A 14,888-nucleotide genomic window follows, 5' to 3' on the forward strand; every position below is an offset into this window, starting at 1 on the left:
TTTCTAAATTACTGGAATTTGAAATGTTGTCATTACGTCTGGTGGAGACGGATAGTTTTAAAGGCCTTCTGGCAGTGGCTGTCCCACAGTACGTCGTGCTCAGCCGTCACTACTTTTCCAGGTGAGCCATCCCTTCCCTGCACAACAAAGTAGGGGACAAAATCAGGTGTGCACTGCGCAACACCATCTGTGGCAAGGTGCACCTCACTACGGATACATGGACCAGAAAGCACGGTCAGGGCCATTATATCTCCTTAACAGCACACTGGGTAAATGCAGTGGCGGCTGGGCCTGAGGCGGATAGCAGTTTGGCGCATGTCCTTCTGCAACACGCCAGACCTGCAGGGTATAGCGAAGTGAGGTCACGGTTATGGGCAAACGAGGGTTGCTCACTGTATTGGAGAACCCTGGGCAGGCATGTGGCAGTGAAGGAGAGGTAGACACGGTCCCTCTGGGGCACACTCTGTATGTAGGGACCAGGCCTGATGGTGGATGAGGTGCCCTGGATGTTACGGGTATTTTGAGTGCCTGGGGCAAGGTCCCTTTAAAGTTCGTGACGCCAGTGCCTGTGACGGTGGCACACCGGTTTATAGTTGGAATAAGCGAGGTACACAGGTGGTATAGTGAACGAAACGTTGCTTTACTTAACAGTCCAACTTTATACATCAAGTACAGAAGAGGTTAATGCAGTCCTTTACAGTTCCAAAAGCACAGCAGGTTGATATCACAGCAGGTTGCAATCTTGCAAGATACGTGGAGGGTATATAATTAATGCTTGGCAGTGCTATGCTGCTCTATCCCCACAGCTATTCTAGCTGGCTGGATCCCAAGGCCCGGATGCCTATTCGCTGGCTTAAATCCTTGGTAAGAATTCCTTCCTCCAGTATTGGCACTTGCTTAAGGTTACAAATACCTTTTACTTCCTAGCTGTATCTCTCTCTCTGCTTCCGCTGACAGGTGACTGCGGGTTGCTCCCAGGAGGTGCTGTCCTACTACTGGGGTGTCTCAACTGAGCTATCCTTAGCCTCAGGAGCTTCAGGCTGACGAGGTAACTCCTCTAGTCCCCTGGAATACACTCGGTCTCCAAGCAGGCTGTACTCCATCTAGCCTCCTGGTGCAGCTAGAAGCCTGGACTATCCAGCTGCATGTCAGGAGGAGGCCCTCAGCATATCCTGGGCTGGTGCCTTCTCACTTCTGTCTCCACAGACTCCTGACTATGACCTAACCCCTCCCTGTCTGGGCCTGGACATTTATACTAGGGGCTCCCTATCTCCCTCTAGTGTCTGGGATGTCTAATTATACCCAACTAGGCCTGCAAAGCAAATAACAGGGAAAACCATTGCATGTAAAAACACACAGTAAATTACATTATTAAATGCATAGATCAATACAATATCACTGTCCCTGGTGAGTAGAAGTAACACGCTACCCAATTGACCCTTGTGTAGTGCCCACGCCTACCTAGTGGGACACTACACTTCCACCACCGAGGATTGCAGGGCGCTTCAGTTTGCCTCCTGTTGCTTCCTCCTCCTACTCTGCTTCCTCATCCTCTACCGGCTCCTCATCCGGTCAGCGTAACACCTTCACCACCAATTTCAGCACAGCCAGGGGTAAACGGCAGCAGGCAGTTTTAAAACCTATCTGTTTGGGGGACAAACCCCACACCGCGCAGGAGCTGTGAACGGACCTTGAACAACAGACCGATGAGTGGTTGGTGCCAGTGAGCTTCAAGTCCAGCCTGGTGGTGTGCGATAATCTTGTAGCAGCTCTGGGACTAGCCGGTTTGACGCACATCTCTTGCCTAGTGCATGTGCTGAATTTGGTGGTGCAGAGATTCCTTAAAAATATGTCAGAGCTGCTGCATAAAGTGCGGGCCGTCTGTGCGTGCTTCCGGCGTTCACATCCTGCCGCTGCTCACCTGTCTGCGCTGCAGCGTAACTTCGGCCCTCCCGCTCACCGCCTCATATGCGACGTGCCCACCAGGTGGAACTCCACCTTGCACATGCTGGACAGACTGTGCGACCAGCAGCAGATGATAGTGGAGTTTCAGCTGCAGCCCGCACGGGTGAATCGCTCTGAGGAACAGCACCACTTCACCACCAATGAATGGGCCTCCATGCGAGACCTGTGTTCCTTGTTGTGCTATTTCGAGTACTCCACCAACATGGCCAGTGGCGATGACGCCGTTATCAGCGTTACTATCCCACTTCTATGCCTCCTTGAAAAAACGCTCCTGGCGATGATGGAAGAGGATGTGGCACAGGAGGAGGAGGAGGAAGAGGGATCATTTCGTAGGGTTTCCGGCCAGTCATTCCCAAGTGGCTCCGAGGGTGGGTTCCTGCTCCCACAAACGCCAGGTACACAATTGTTTAGCCAGGGCACAGTTCTGGAGGGTGACGAGGTGGAGGATGAGAAGGAGGAGATGGAAGAGGATGAACCATGTTCACAGCAGGGTGGCACCCAGACCAGCTCATTGCCATCACTTGTGCGTGGCTGGGGGGATACAGAGGACACAGACGATACACAGAGGACAGCTTTTCGTTGCCTCTGCGCAGCCTGGCACACATGAGCGATTACATGCTGCAGTGTCTCCACAACGACCGCCAAGTTGCCTACATTCTAACTCTTGCTGATTACTGGGTGGCCACGCTGCTGGATCCCCAGTACAAGGACAACGTACCATCCTTAATTCCCTCACTGGAGCGTGATCGTAAGAAGCGCGAGTACAAGCGCACGCTGGTAGACGCGCTGCTGGTGGCATTCCCACCTGGCAGCATGGGCACAGTGGAAGCACAAGGCTAAGGCAGAGGACGAGGATGGCAACGCAGCTGGGGCACCGCTAGCACCTCAGAAGGCAGGGTTAGCATGGCCGAAATGTGGAAAAGCTTTGTCAGCACGCCACAACAACCAGCACCACCAGCTGATATGGAACGTCTTAGCAGGAGGCAGCATTTCACCAACATGGTGGAGCAGTCTGTGTGCACACGCCTACACGTACTGAATGACGGGTCTGCCCCCTTCAACTTCTGGGTCCCCAAATTGGGCACATGGCCTGAGCTTGCCCTTTACGCCTTGGAGGTGCTGGCCTGCCCTGCAGCCAGTCTATTGTCTGAACGTGTGTTTAGCACGACTGGAGGGGGTTATCACAGGTTATATTTCCCAATGTTTTGGGGTGTACCCTGATTTAAAAAAATAAATAAAAATTTAAAGCAAAAAGCAGTGTAGACTACCTCCTCCTCCGCTTCCACCTACACCACCACATCCACCGCCTCCTCAACTTCCTACTCCATATGGACCTCGTCCTCTTAGATTAAGATTATTATTTTTATTTTTACGTATTTTATGTTATTTTCAGTCATTTCCCTATCCACATTTGTTTGCAGAGCACTTGCCATGCTTGTAACCACATTTTGACGACATTTGCGGCCCTCTAGCCCTTTCCATTACATTTTTACAGACAATTTAGTGCTCAAAAGTTCGGGTCCCCATTGACTTCAATGGGGTTCGGGGTCAAGTTCGGGTCCCAAACTCAAACTTTTTTCTGAAGTTCGGCCGAACCCGTTGAACCCGAACATCCAGGTGTCCGCTCAACTCTATTCCTGATGTTAAATCCCCAGATCACATTCTTTTCTGCCTCTGCAGGCCCTGCTAGACTGAAATACACAGGCAGCCAATGGCAGTGCTGCCCTCTCCCTCCCAGCCAATAGCAGCTGAGATGGGCGGGGAAAGATTCACTTGGCTGCCGACTGCCGAGGAGCCCATAGTGAAGCGGGTGGGCAGCATGGGCAGTACTTTCAGTTTGGCAAAACTGACAGATCGCCGCTGTACTAGCGGCAGTGGCCAACGTTTTAAAGTGGAATCAGCGGGCAGTGGCATAGCGTGGGTTGCCAGCACCTGGGGAAATCCAAGTATTGCGCCCCCCCAACCTCTGGACACGCCCTTTTTACAGGTAATGTAGTAGATGTCACCGGCAGTCCTATGTAACACCACAGATAACACAGTGATAACTCTCTGAGTACAGATAATGTAGTAGATGTCACCTGCAGTCCTATGTAACACCACAGATAACACAGTGCTAATTCTCTCAGTACAGATAATGTAGTAGATGTCACCTGCAGTCCTATGTAACAGCACAGATAACACAGTGATAACTCTCTGAGTACAGATAATGTAGTAGATGTCACCTGCAGTCCTATATAACAGCACAGATAACACAGTGATAACTGACTGAGTACAGATAATGTAGTAGATGTCACCTGCAGTCCTATGTAACACCAAAGATAACACAGTGATGACTCTCTGAGTACAGATAATGTAGTAGATGTCACCTGCAGTCCTATGTAACACCACAGATAACACAGTGATAACGCTCTGAGTACAGATAATGTAGTAGATGTCACCGGCAGTCCTATGTAACACCACAGATAACACAGTGATCACTCTCTGAGTACAGATAATGTAGTAGATGTCACCTGCAGTACTATGTAACAGCACAGATAACAACTGACTGAGTACAGATAATGTAGTAGATGTCACCTGCAGTCCTATGTAACAGCACAGATAACAACTGACTGAGTACAGATAATGTAGTAGATGTCACCTGCAGTCCTATGTAACACCACAGATAACACAGTGATAACTCTCTGAGTACAGATAATGTAGTAGATGTCACCTGCAGTCCTATGTAACACCACAGATAACACAGTGATCACTCTCTGAGTACAGATAATGTAGTAGATGTCACCTGCAGTACTATGTAACAGCACAGATAACAACTGACTGAGTACAGATAATGTAGTAGATGTCACCTGCAGTCCTATGTAACACCACAGATAACACAGTGATCACTCTCTGAGTACAGATAATGTAGTAGATGTCACCTGCAGTCCTATGTAACACCACAGATAACAACTGACTGAGTACAGATAATGTAGTAGATGTCACCTGCAGTCCTATGTAACACCACAGATAACACGGTGATAACTCTCTGAGTACAGATAATGTAGTAGATGTCACCTGCAGTACTATGTAACAGCACAGATAACAACTGACTGAGTACAGATAATGTAGTAGATGTCACCTGCAGTCCTATGTAACACCACAGATAACACAGTGATCACTCTCTGAGTACAGATAATGTAGTAGATGTCACCTGCAGTACTATGTAACAGCACAGATAACAACTGACTGAGTACAGATAATGTAGTAGATGTCACCTGCAGTCCTATGTAACAGCACAGATAACAACTGACTGAGTACAGATAATGTAGTAGATGTCACCTACAGTCCTATGTAACACCACAGATAACACAGTGCTAATTCTCTCAGTACAGATAATGTAGTAGATGTCACCTGCAGTCCTATGTAACACCACAGATAACACAGTGATAACTCTCTGAGTACAGATAATGTAGTAGATGTCACCTGCAGTCCTATGTAACACCACAGATAACACGGTGATAACTCTCTGAGTACAGATAATGTAGTAGATGTCACCTGCAGTCCTATGTAACACCACAAACAACACAGTGATAACGCTCTGAGTACATATAATGTAGTAGATGTCACCTGCAGTCCTATGTAACACCACAGATAACACAGTGATAGGTCTCTGAGTACAGATAATGTAGTAGATGTCACCCGCAGTCCTATGTAACACCACAGATAACACAGTGATAACGCTCTGAGTACAGATAATGTAGTAGATGTCACATGCAGTCCTATGTAACAGCACAGATAACACAATGATAACTCTCTGAGTACAGATAATGTAGTAGATGTCACCTGCAGTACTATGTAACAGCACAGATAACAACTGACTGAGTACAGATAATGTAATAGATGTCACCTGCAGTCCTATGTAACACCACAGATAACACAGTGATAACGCTCTGAGTACAGAAAATGTGGTAGATGTCACCCGCAGTCCTATGTAACACCACAGATAACACAGTGATAACTCTCTGAGTACAGATAATGTAGTAGATGTCACCCGCAGTCCTATGTAACACCACAGATAACACAATGATAATTCTCTGAATACAGATAATGTAGTAGATGTCACCTGCAGTCCTATGTAACACCACAGATAACAGAGTGATAACTCTCTGAATACAGATAATGCAGTAGATGTCACCTGCAGTCCTATGTAACACCACAGATAACACAATGATAACTCTCTGAATATAGATAATGCAGTAGATGTCACCTGCAGTCCTATGTAACACCACAGATAACACAATGATAACTCTCTGAATACAGATAATGCAGGAGATGTCACCTGCAGTCCTATGTAACACCACAGATAACACAATGATAACTCTCTGAATATAGATAATGCAGTAGATGTCACCTGCAGTCCTATGTAACACCACAGATAACACAATGATAACTCTCTGAATATAGATAATGCAGTAGATGTCACCTGCAGTCCTATGTAACACCACAGATAACACAATGATAACTCTCTGAGTACAGATAATGCAGTAGATGTCACCTGCAGTCCTATGTAACACCACAGATAACACAATGATAACTCTCTGAGTACAGATAATGCAGTAGATGTCACCTGCAGTCCTATGTAACACCACAGATAACACAATGATAACTCTCTGAGTACAGATAATGTAGTAGATGTCACCTGCAGTCCTATGTAACACCACAGATAACACAGTGATAACGCTCTGAGTACAGAAAATGTGGTAGATGTCACCCGCAGTCCTATGTAACACCACAGATAACACAGTGATAACTCTCTGAGTACAGATAATGTAGTAGATGTCACCCGCAGTCCTATGTAACACCACAGATAACACAATGATAATTCTCTGAATACAGATAATGTAGTAGATGTCACCTGCAGTCCTATGTAACACCACAGATAACAGAGTGATAACTCTCTGAATACAGATAATGCAGTAGATGTCACCTGCAGTCCTATGTAACACCACAGATAACACAATGATAACTCTCTGAATATAGATAATGCAGTAGATGTCACCTGCAGTCCTATGTAACACCACAGATAACACAATGATAACTCTCTGAATACAGATAATGCAGGAGATGTCACCTGCAGTCCTATGTAACACCACAGATAACACAATGATAACTCTCTGAATATAGATAATGCAGTAGATGTCACCTGCAGTCCTATGTAACACCACAGATAACACAATGATAACTCTCTGAATATAGATAATGCAGTAGATGTCACCTGCAGTCCTATGTAACACCACAGATAACACAATGATAACTCTCTGAGTACAGATAATGCAGTAGATGTCACCTGCAGTCCTATGTAACACCACAGATAACACAATGATAACTCTCTGAGTACAGATAATGCAGTAGATGTCACCTGCAGTCCTATGTAACACCACAGATAACACAATGATAACTCTCTGAGTACAGATAATGCAGTAGATGTCACCTGCAGTCCTATGTAACACCACAGATAACACAATGATAACTCTCTGAATACAGATAATGCAGTAGATGTCACCTGCAGTCCTATGTAACACCACAGATAACACAATGATAACTCTCTGAATACAGATAATGCAGTAGATGTCACCTGCAGTCCTATGTAACACCACAGATAACACAATGATAACTCTCTGAATATAGATAATGCAGTAGATGTCGCCTGCAGTCCTATGTAACACCACAGATAACACAGTGATAACTCTCTGAATACAGATAATGCAGTAGATGTCACCTGCAGTCCTATGTAACACCACAGATAACACAATGATAACTCTCTGAATACAGATAATGCAGTAGATGTCACCTGCAGTCCTATGTAACAGCACAGATAACACAGTGATAACTCTCTGAATACAGATAATGCAGTAGATGTCACCTGCAGTCCTATGTAACACCACAGATAACACAATGATAACTCTCTGAGTACAGATAATGCAGTAGATGTCACCTGCAGTCCTATGTAACACCACAGATAACACAACGATAACTCTCTGAGTACAGATAATGCAGTAGATGTCACCTGCAGTCCTATGTAACACCACAGATAACACAGTGATAACTCTCTGAATACAGATAATGCAGTAGATGTCACCTGCAGTCCTATGTAACACCACAGATAACACAGTGATAACTCTCTGAGTACAGATAATGCAGTAGATGTCACCTGCAGTCCTATGTAACACCACAGATAACACAATGATAACTCTCTGAGTACAGATAATGCAGTAGATGTCACCTGCAGTCCTATGTAACACCACAGATAACACAGTGATAACTCTCTGAGTACAGATAATGCAGTAGATGTCGCCTGCAGTCCTATGTAACACCACAGATAACACAATGATAACTCTCTGAATACAGATAATGCAGTAGATGTCGCCTGCAGTCCTATGTAACACCACAGATAACACAATGATAACGCTCTGAGTACAGATAATGCAGTAGATGTCGCCTGCAGTCCTATGTAACACCACAGATAACACAATGATAACGCTCTGAGTACAGATAATGCAGTAGATGTCACCTGCAGTCCTATGTAACACCACAGATAACACAATGATAACTCTCTGAGTACAGATAATGCAGTAGATGTCACCTGCAGTCCTATGTAACACCACAGATAACACAATGATAACTCTCTGAGTACAGATAATGCAGTAGATGTCACCTGCAGTCCTATGTAACACCACAGATAACACAATGATAACTCTCTGAGTACAGATAATGCAGTAGATGTCGCCTGCAGTCCTATGTAACACCACAGATAACACAATGATAACTCTCTGAATACAGATAATGCAGTAGATGTCACCTGCAGTCCTATGTAACACCACAGATAACACAGTGATAACTCTCTGAGTACAGATAATGCAGTAGATGTCACCTGCAGTCCTATGTAACACCACAGATAACACAGTGATAACTCTCTGAATACAGATAATGCAGTAGATAGATGTGATGCCCCAGAATTCAGAACATGAACAGTGTGACCTGAAGTCCGGGGCCGGGCTGAGGCAGTGTGGGCCAAATTCTATATACCCCTCCCCCCTACCCTACCGTGAGACAGATATGTGGATGGACATTACATACATTGCTATGAAATACACCGGAGAATACAGCAGCACATACCTCTTACATCCAGTGACGTCTCCTGTCATGTAGACTTTCCTCAATGTCTTCATTCGGAGATCAGACCGCCATGACACCTTCTTTCAGCCGCGTCTCTGCAGAGTTTCACAGAAAATATTTTTAGATTCCTCACTTTACTATCATCCTCCCCTTCCTGGGGCCTAAACGCTGTCATCCTGCTGCTACCTCCAATACTGAGCTAGTTCCATTCCAATAGTCCCCCATAATGCCATGCTCCCAAACTGTCCTCACTGGTAATAGTGTTCCCTACAGCAGGTTCCTCACCTCCGGTCCTCAGGGACCACCTGCCGCTCATGTGCTCAGGATTTCCTTAGTATTGAGCAGATCGGTGTCAGTGCATCAGGACTTACCACGGGTATTCATTCTGTGGTATAAGACCCCTCTATAAGATACCCCTATAAGAGCATGCAGTAGTAATAAAGTCCACTATACTGTCTGCAGTATTATAATATGTCCTATAGTGGTTTAAGTATTTCTAAAGACCCGCTGCAGTGCCCCATGTAGTTACAATGACCCTCTGTAGTGCCACTACATAACCTCCCCCCCGTAGTGCCCATATGTATAATGCCCTCTGTATTATTTTAATATATATTGACCCCCCCGTGCCCCCCTGTGCCCCCCTGTAGCGACGCCTAAGCAGCTAATCTCTACAGAGGAAGCTGCGGCCAGCGGGACATTTCCCTGCAGTGGTTGCATGTAGTGAATACATTATAACTGTGTGATACCGCATTGTCTATAGTGACCACTGTAGACGTGATAACTGACCAGAAACGTGTGTGTGCTGCTTTCACAGGCCTCTTCTCAGGAGCTATGCTGCTGCATTGGCTTTTTATTTTGCCGTTCTGAAAATTAATGAGGATCCAGAACTTCTCCCGAATATCACTCTGGGTTATGATGTGTTGGAAGCTTCTGGGGATGAGATGAGATCTGTACATAGCGTCCTACAGATTCTGTCTGGTGTATATAATGACATTCCAAACTATTTCTGCAGGAAACATGAGGAAGTTGCTGGTTTTGTGGGATATTCCTTTGAAATGGAACACATTTTACCTATGTTTGGCTACAGCAAGGTGAGTCTGACCTGAGGCTGGTGGGAGTGGTGAATTAAAGCTCTACAAACCAATGACATTTTTTTATTTTGGCCAGAAAAAATAGCAATTAAGAGATTAACAAATTTCTTGAAATTAGTTTCAGGTCCGATTTTATCAATCAGAAATAAAAAGTTGTTAAATTCGACCTCAATCGAAAATTTTCCAATTGGCTTAAAAATTGATGAATGAGGGGGGGACGTGGTCGGTGGCACATGGGGTGGGCTGCAGTTCATCTGAGCTCCGGTGCTATCATCCTTATTAGCGGCTCACAGCATTTCTCAGCAATTCAGGCCACCTGCAGCAAATTGGACTTGTTCCTGGGACCCAGCGGAGATGGCCAGCACAAAATAGAAGATGGTGTCTTCAAATCTCACCAAGTGCTACCCGGTGCTCTTCAAGATGGCAGCAGCAGCGTCCTGAGGTCCTCTGGTGATCCAGTAGCTGCCGCTCTCTCCCCAGCAGCATTGTCGCTGTGCCCTATATCTAGGCCTCCTTCTGAACACTCTGTCCCCTCACCAATCATCACAGGAGCTCAACATGGAGCTGGCAGTTCCTCTCCTTTGGGTCATCCATCCATTCAAGGTACAGAGGGTCTTTGCCACAACAGTACTTGGGAGGAGCGGGGCTTCACGGCCAAGGAAGCTGTTTAGAGGGTGATGGAGGGACTCATGTGGCACCATTACAGTCCTGTCAGCGCCCAGTAGAGACATATGAAGATGGAGAACATCCTGTCACTCCGGCCTTGTTGAAAGCGGTAATGGGTGATTTAAAGGGAGTCGGTCACCTCCATATGGCCATATACAGTGCTTACATGGCTCTGTAGCACACCTATACAGGATTGTAATGGTACCTTTGTTTTTTTCTTTAGACTTGCACCAACAGGAAAAACGAAGTTTAATTCATATGCAAATGAGCACTCGCAAGTGACCAGGGGGTAGGTGCCCAGGCTGCTCTGCCTTCTTTTCACTTTTCTCCTCCCCAGCCTCTGCCTTTGCCCTAGCCATGAGGCAAGAGACTTGGAGGGAGGGAAAAGGCAGAGGCTGGGGAGGAGTAAAGTGAAAAGAAGGAAGAGCAGCCTGGGCACCTACACACTGAACGCCGCCCCTGGGCACCTACACACTGAAATCCGCCCCTGGGCACTTGCGAGTGCTCATTTGCATATGAATTAAACTTAGTTTTTCCTGCTTGTTCAAGTCTAAAGAAAAGAACAAAGGTACCATTACAATCCTGTATAGGTGTGCTACAGAGCCATGTGAGCACTGTATATGGCCATATGGAGGTGAAAAACTTCCTTTAAGGAAGAACCTACATACCGATTTAAAAGAAATGTTAATCCCTTTGCAAAAGGACATTGCTGAAATAGGTCACTGAACCTCTCATTTGGAAAACAAAATGGCTGAGTTTGATAAAGCTGATAACGAGCTAGCTGATACCACAAATGATAAGGATGAGGAGATAGTCACTCTAAGGGCAAAAGTAACTGATTTGGAAAACATTTCCCACCGAAACAACGTCCGATTTATGGCATTCCTGAGTAGAGTTGAGCGGACACCTGGATGTTCGGGTTCGACAGGTTCGGCCGAACTTAACAAAAAAGTTTGAGTTCGGGACCTAACCGTGACCCAAACTTGACCCCGAACCCCATTGAAGTCAATGGGGACCCGAACTTTGAGCACTAAAATGGCTCTAAAAATGTAATGGAAAGGATAGAGGGCTGCAAATGGCATCAAAATGTGGTTAAGAGCATGGCAAGTGCTCTGCAAAGAAATGTGGATATGGAAATGACTTTAAATAACATAAAATAGGTCAAAATAAAAAATAATAATCTTGATCTAGGAGGACAGGGTCCATATGGAGTAGGAGGTTGAGGAGGCGGTGGATGTGGCGGTGTAGGTGGAAGCGGCGGATGAGGAGGTAGGCTACACTGCTTTTTGTTTTTACATTTATTTATATTTTTTTAAATTAGGGTACACCCCAAAACATTGCGAAATATAACCTGTGATAACCCCCTCCAGTCGTGCTAAACACACATTCAGACAATACACTGGCTGCAGGGAAGACCAGCACCTCCAAGGCGTAAAGGGCAAGCTCTGGCCATGTGCCAAATTTGGAGACCCAGAAGTTGAAGAGGGTAGAACCATCAGTCAGTTCGTGTAGGCGTGTGCAAACATACTGCCCCACAATGTCGCACGTCCACGTGATGTTCACGATCCAATTGGATATCTGCTCTATCAACTTTCGATGTTCTTTTCTGAGCCTACCATGTTGATCACGGTTATCTCCGAATCAGGGTTCCACGCCAGAGAGGGAAGTCAATGGCTGCAATGGGATGAAGCGGAAATGTAAGACAAATTATTAAAACAGAAGGATCGAAGGAAAGGGCCAATTAAAGACGAAATTTAGAAATTTAGGTCCCTGTCACCTATGCAGAGCAGGGGTTTTTCATCGCTAGAAATGGGTTAATGTCACCCACCAATGGAACAGATTATTTATTAAAAAAAATTGGTCCCTATCACCTATGCAGAGCAGGGGTTTATTCACAGCAAAAATTGTAAAATGTCAACCCAAGAATGTAACAGAAAAATTTATAAAATTTATTAACCTGTCTACTAGGTAGAGTAGGGGTCTATCACAGACAAAAATTGTTGAATGTCACCCTAAAAATGTAAAAGAACAATTAGTGAAATTTATTAAGCTGTCAACTAGGTAGAACAGGGGTATATCACAGCCAAAAATTGGTTAATTTCACCCGAAAATGTGCTGATGACAAGGCACGAGTGGTTTGCACGCTGTGCAATCAGAGCCTGAAGCGAGGCATAAACGTTCTCAACCTGAGCACAACCTGCATGACCAGGCATTTAAGTGCAAAGCACGAGCTGCAGTGGAGTAGACACCTCAAAAATCAAGAAAGGTCTCTGGCTCCTCCTGCTTCCTCTTCTGCTGCAGTCTCGGCCTCTTCATCCACCTCTGGAGTGACAGTGCCACCTGCCTCCCCGCAAACAAAAGATCTGCCAGCAACACCACCACCTGGGTCACCAAGCATCTCCACAATGTCCCACGGAAGCGTTCAGCTCTCCATCTCCCAAACACTGGAGAGGAAGAGGAAGTAGCCCCCTACCCACCCACGATCCTTAACCCTGAATGCCAGCATTTCTAAATTACTGGCCTTTGAAATGCTTTCATTCTGTCTTGGGGAGACGGATAGTTTTAAATGCCTTATGGCGGTGGCTGTCCCACAGTACGTCGTGCCCAGCCGTCACTACTTTTCAAGGCGAGCCATCCCTTCCCTTTACAACCAAGTAGGGGACAAAATCAGGTGTGCACTGGGCAACGCCATCTGTGGCAAGGTGCACCTCACTACGTATACGTGGACCAGTAAGCACGATCAGGGCCATTATATCTCCATAACAGCACACTTGGTAAATGCAGTGGCGGCTGGGCCTGAGGTGGATAGCAGTTCGGCGCATGTCCTTCACCACCGAGAATTGCAGGGAGCTTCAGTTTGCTTCCTGTTGCTTCCTCCTCCTACTCTGCTTCCTCATCCTCTACCGGCTCCTCATCCGGTAAGCGTAACACCTTCACCACCAACTTCAGCACAGCCAGGGGTAAACGACAGCAGGCAGTTTTAAAACTTATCTGTTTGGGGGACAAACCCCACACCGCGCAGGAGCTGTGGACGGGCCTTGAACAACAGACCGATGAGTGGTTGGTGCCAGTCAGCCTCAAGCCCGGCCTGGTGGTGTGCGATAATGGGCGAAATCTCTTAGCAGCTCTGGGACTAGCCGGTTTGACGCACATCCCTTGCCTAGTGCATGTGCTGAATTTGGTGGTGCAGAGATTCCTTAAAAATTACCCCAATATGTCAGAGCTGCTGCATAATGTGTGGGCCGTCTGTGCGTACTTTCGGAGTTCTCACCCTGCTGCTGCTCGCCTGTCAGCGCTGCAGCATAACTTCGGCCTTCCTGCTCACCACCTCATATGCCATATGCCCACAAGGTGGAACTCCACCTTGCACATGCTGGCCAGACTGTGTGAGCAGCAGCAGGCAATAGTGGAGTTTCAGCTGCAGCACGCACGGGTGAGTCGCTCGGCGGAACAGCAAACCTGTGTTCCTTGTTGCGCTGTTTTGAGTACTCCACCAACATGGCCAGTGCTGATAACGCCATTCTCAGCGTTACTATCCCACTTCTATGCCTCCTTGAAAAAACTCTCCTGGCAATGATGGAAGAGGATGTGGCACAGGAGGAGGAGAAAGAGGGATCATTTCGTAAGGTTTCTGGGCAGTCATTCCCAAGTGGCTCCGAGGTTGGGTTCCTGCACCCACAAACCCTAAGGTACACAACTGTCCAGCCAGGGCACAGTTCTGGAGGATGACGAGGTGGAGGATGAGGAGATGGAGGAGGAGGAACCATTTTCACAGCAGGGTGGCACCCAGACCAGCTCATGGCCATCACTGGTGCGTGGATGGGGGGGATACAGAGGACACAGACGATACACCTCCCACTGAGGACAGCTTTTCGTTGCCTCTGGGCAGCCTGGCACACGAGCAATTACATGCTGCAGTGTCTCCGCAACGACCGGCAAGTTGCCCAAATTCTAACTTGTGCTGATTACTGGGTGGCCGCGCTGCTGGATCCCCGTTACAAGGACAACGTA

The sequence above is a fragment of the Bufo gargarizans genome, chromosome 1, assembly GCF_014858855.1.
Source record: "Bufo gargarizans isolate SCDJY-AF-19 chromosome 1, ASM1485885v1, whole genome shotgun sequence".
Classification (NCBI taxonomy): domain Eukaryota; kingdom Metazoa; phylum Chordata; class Amphibia; order Anura; family Bufonidae; genus Bufo; species Bufo gargarizans.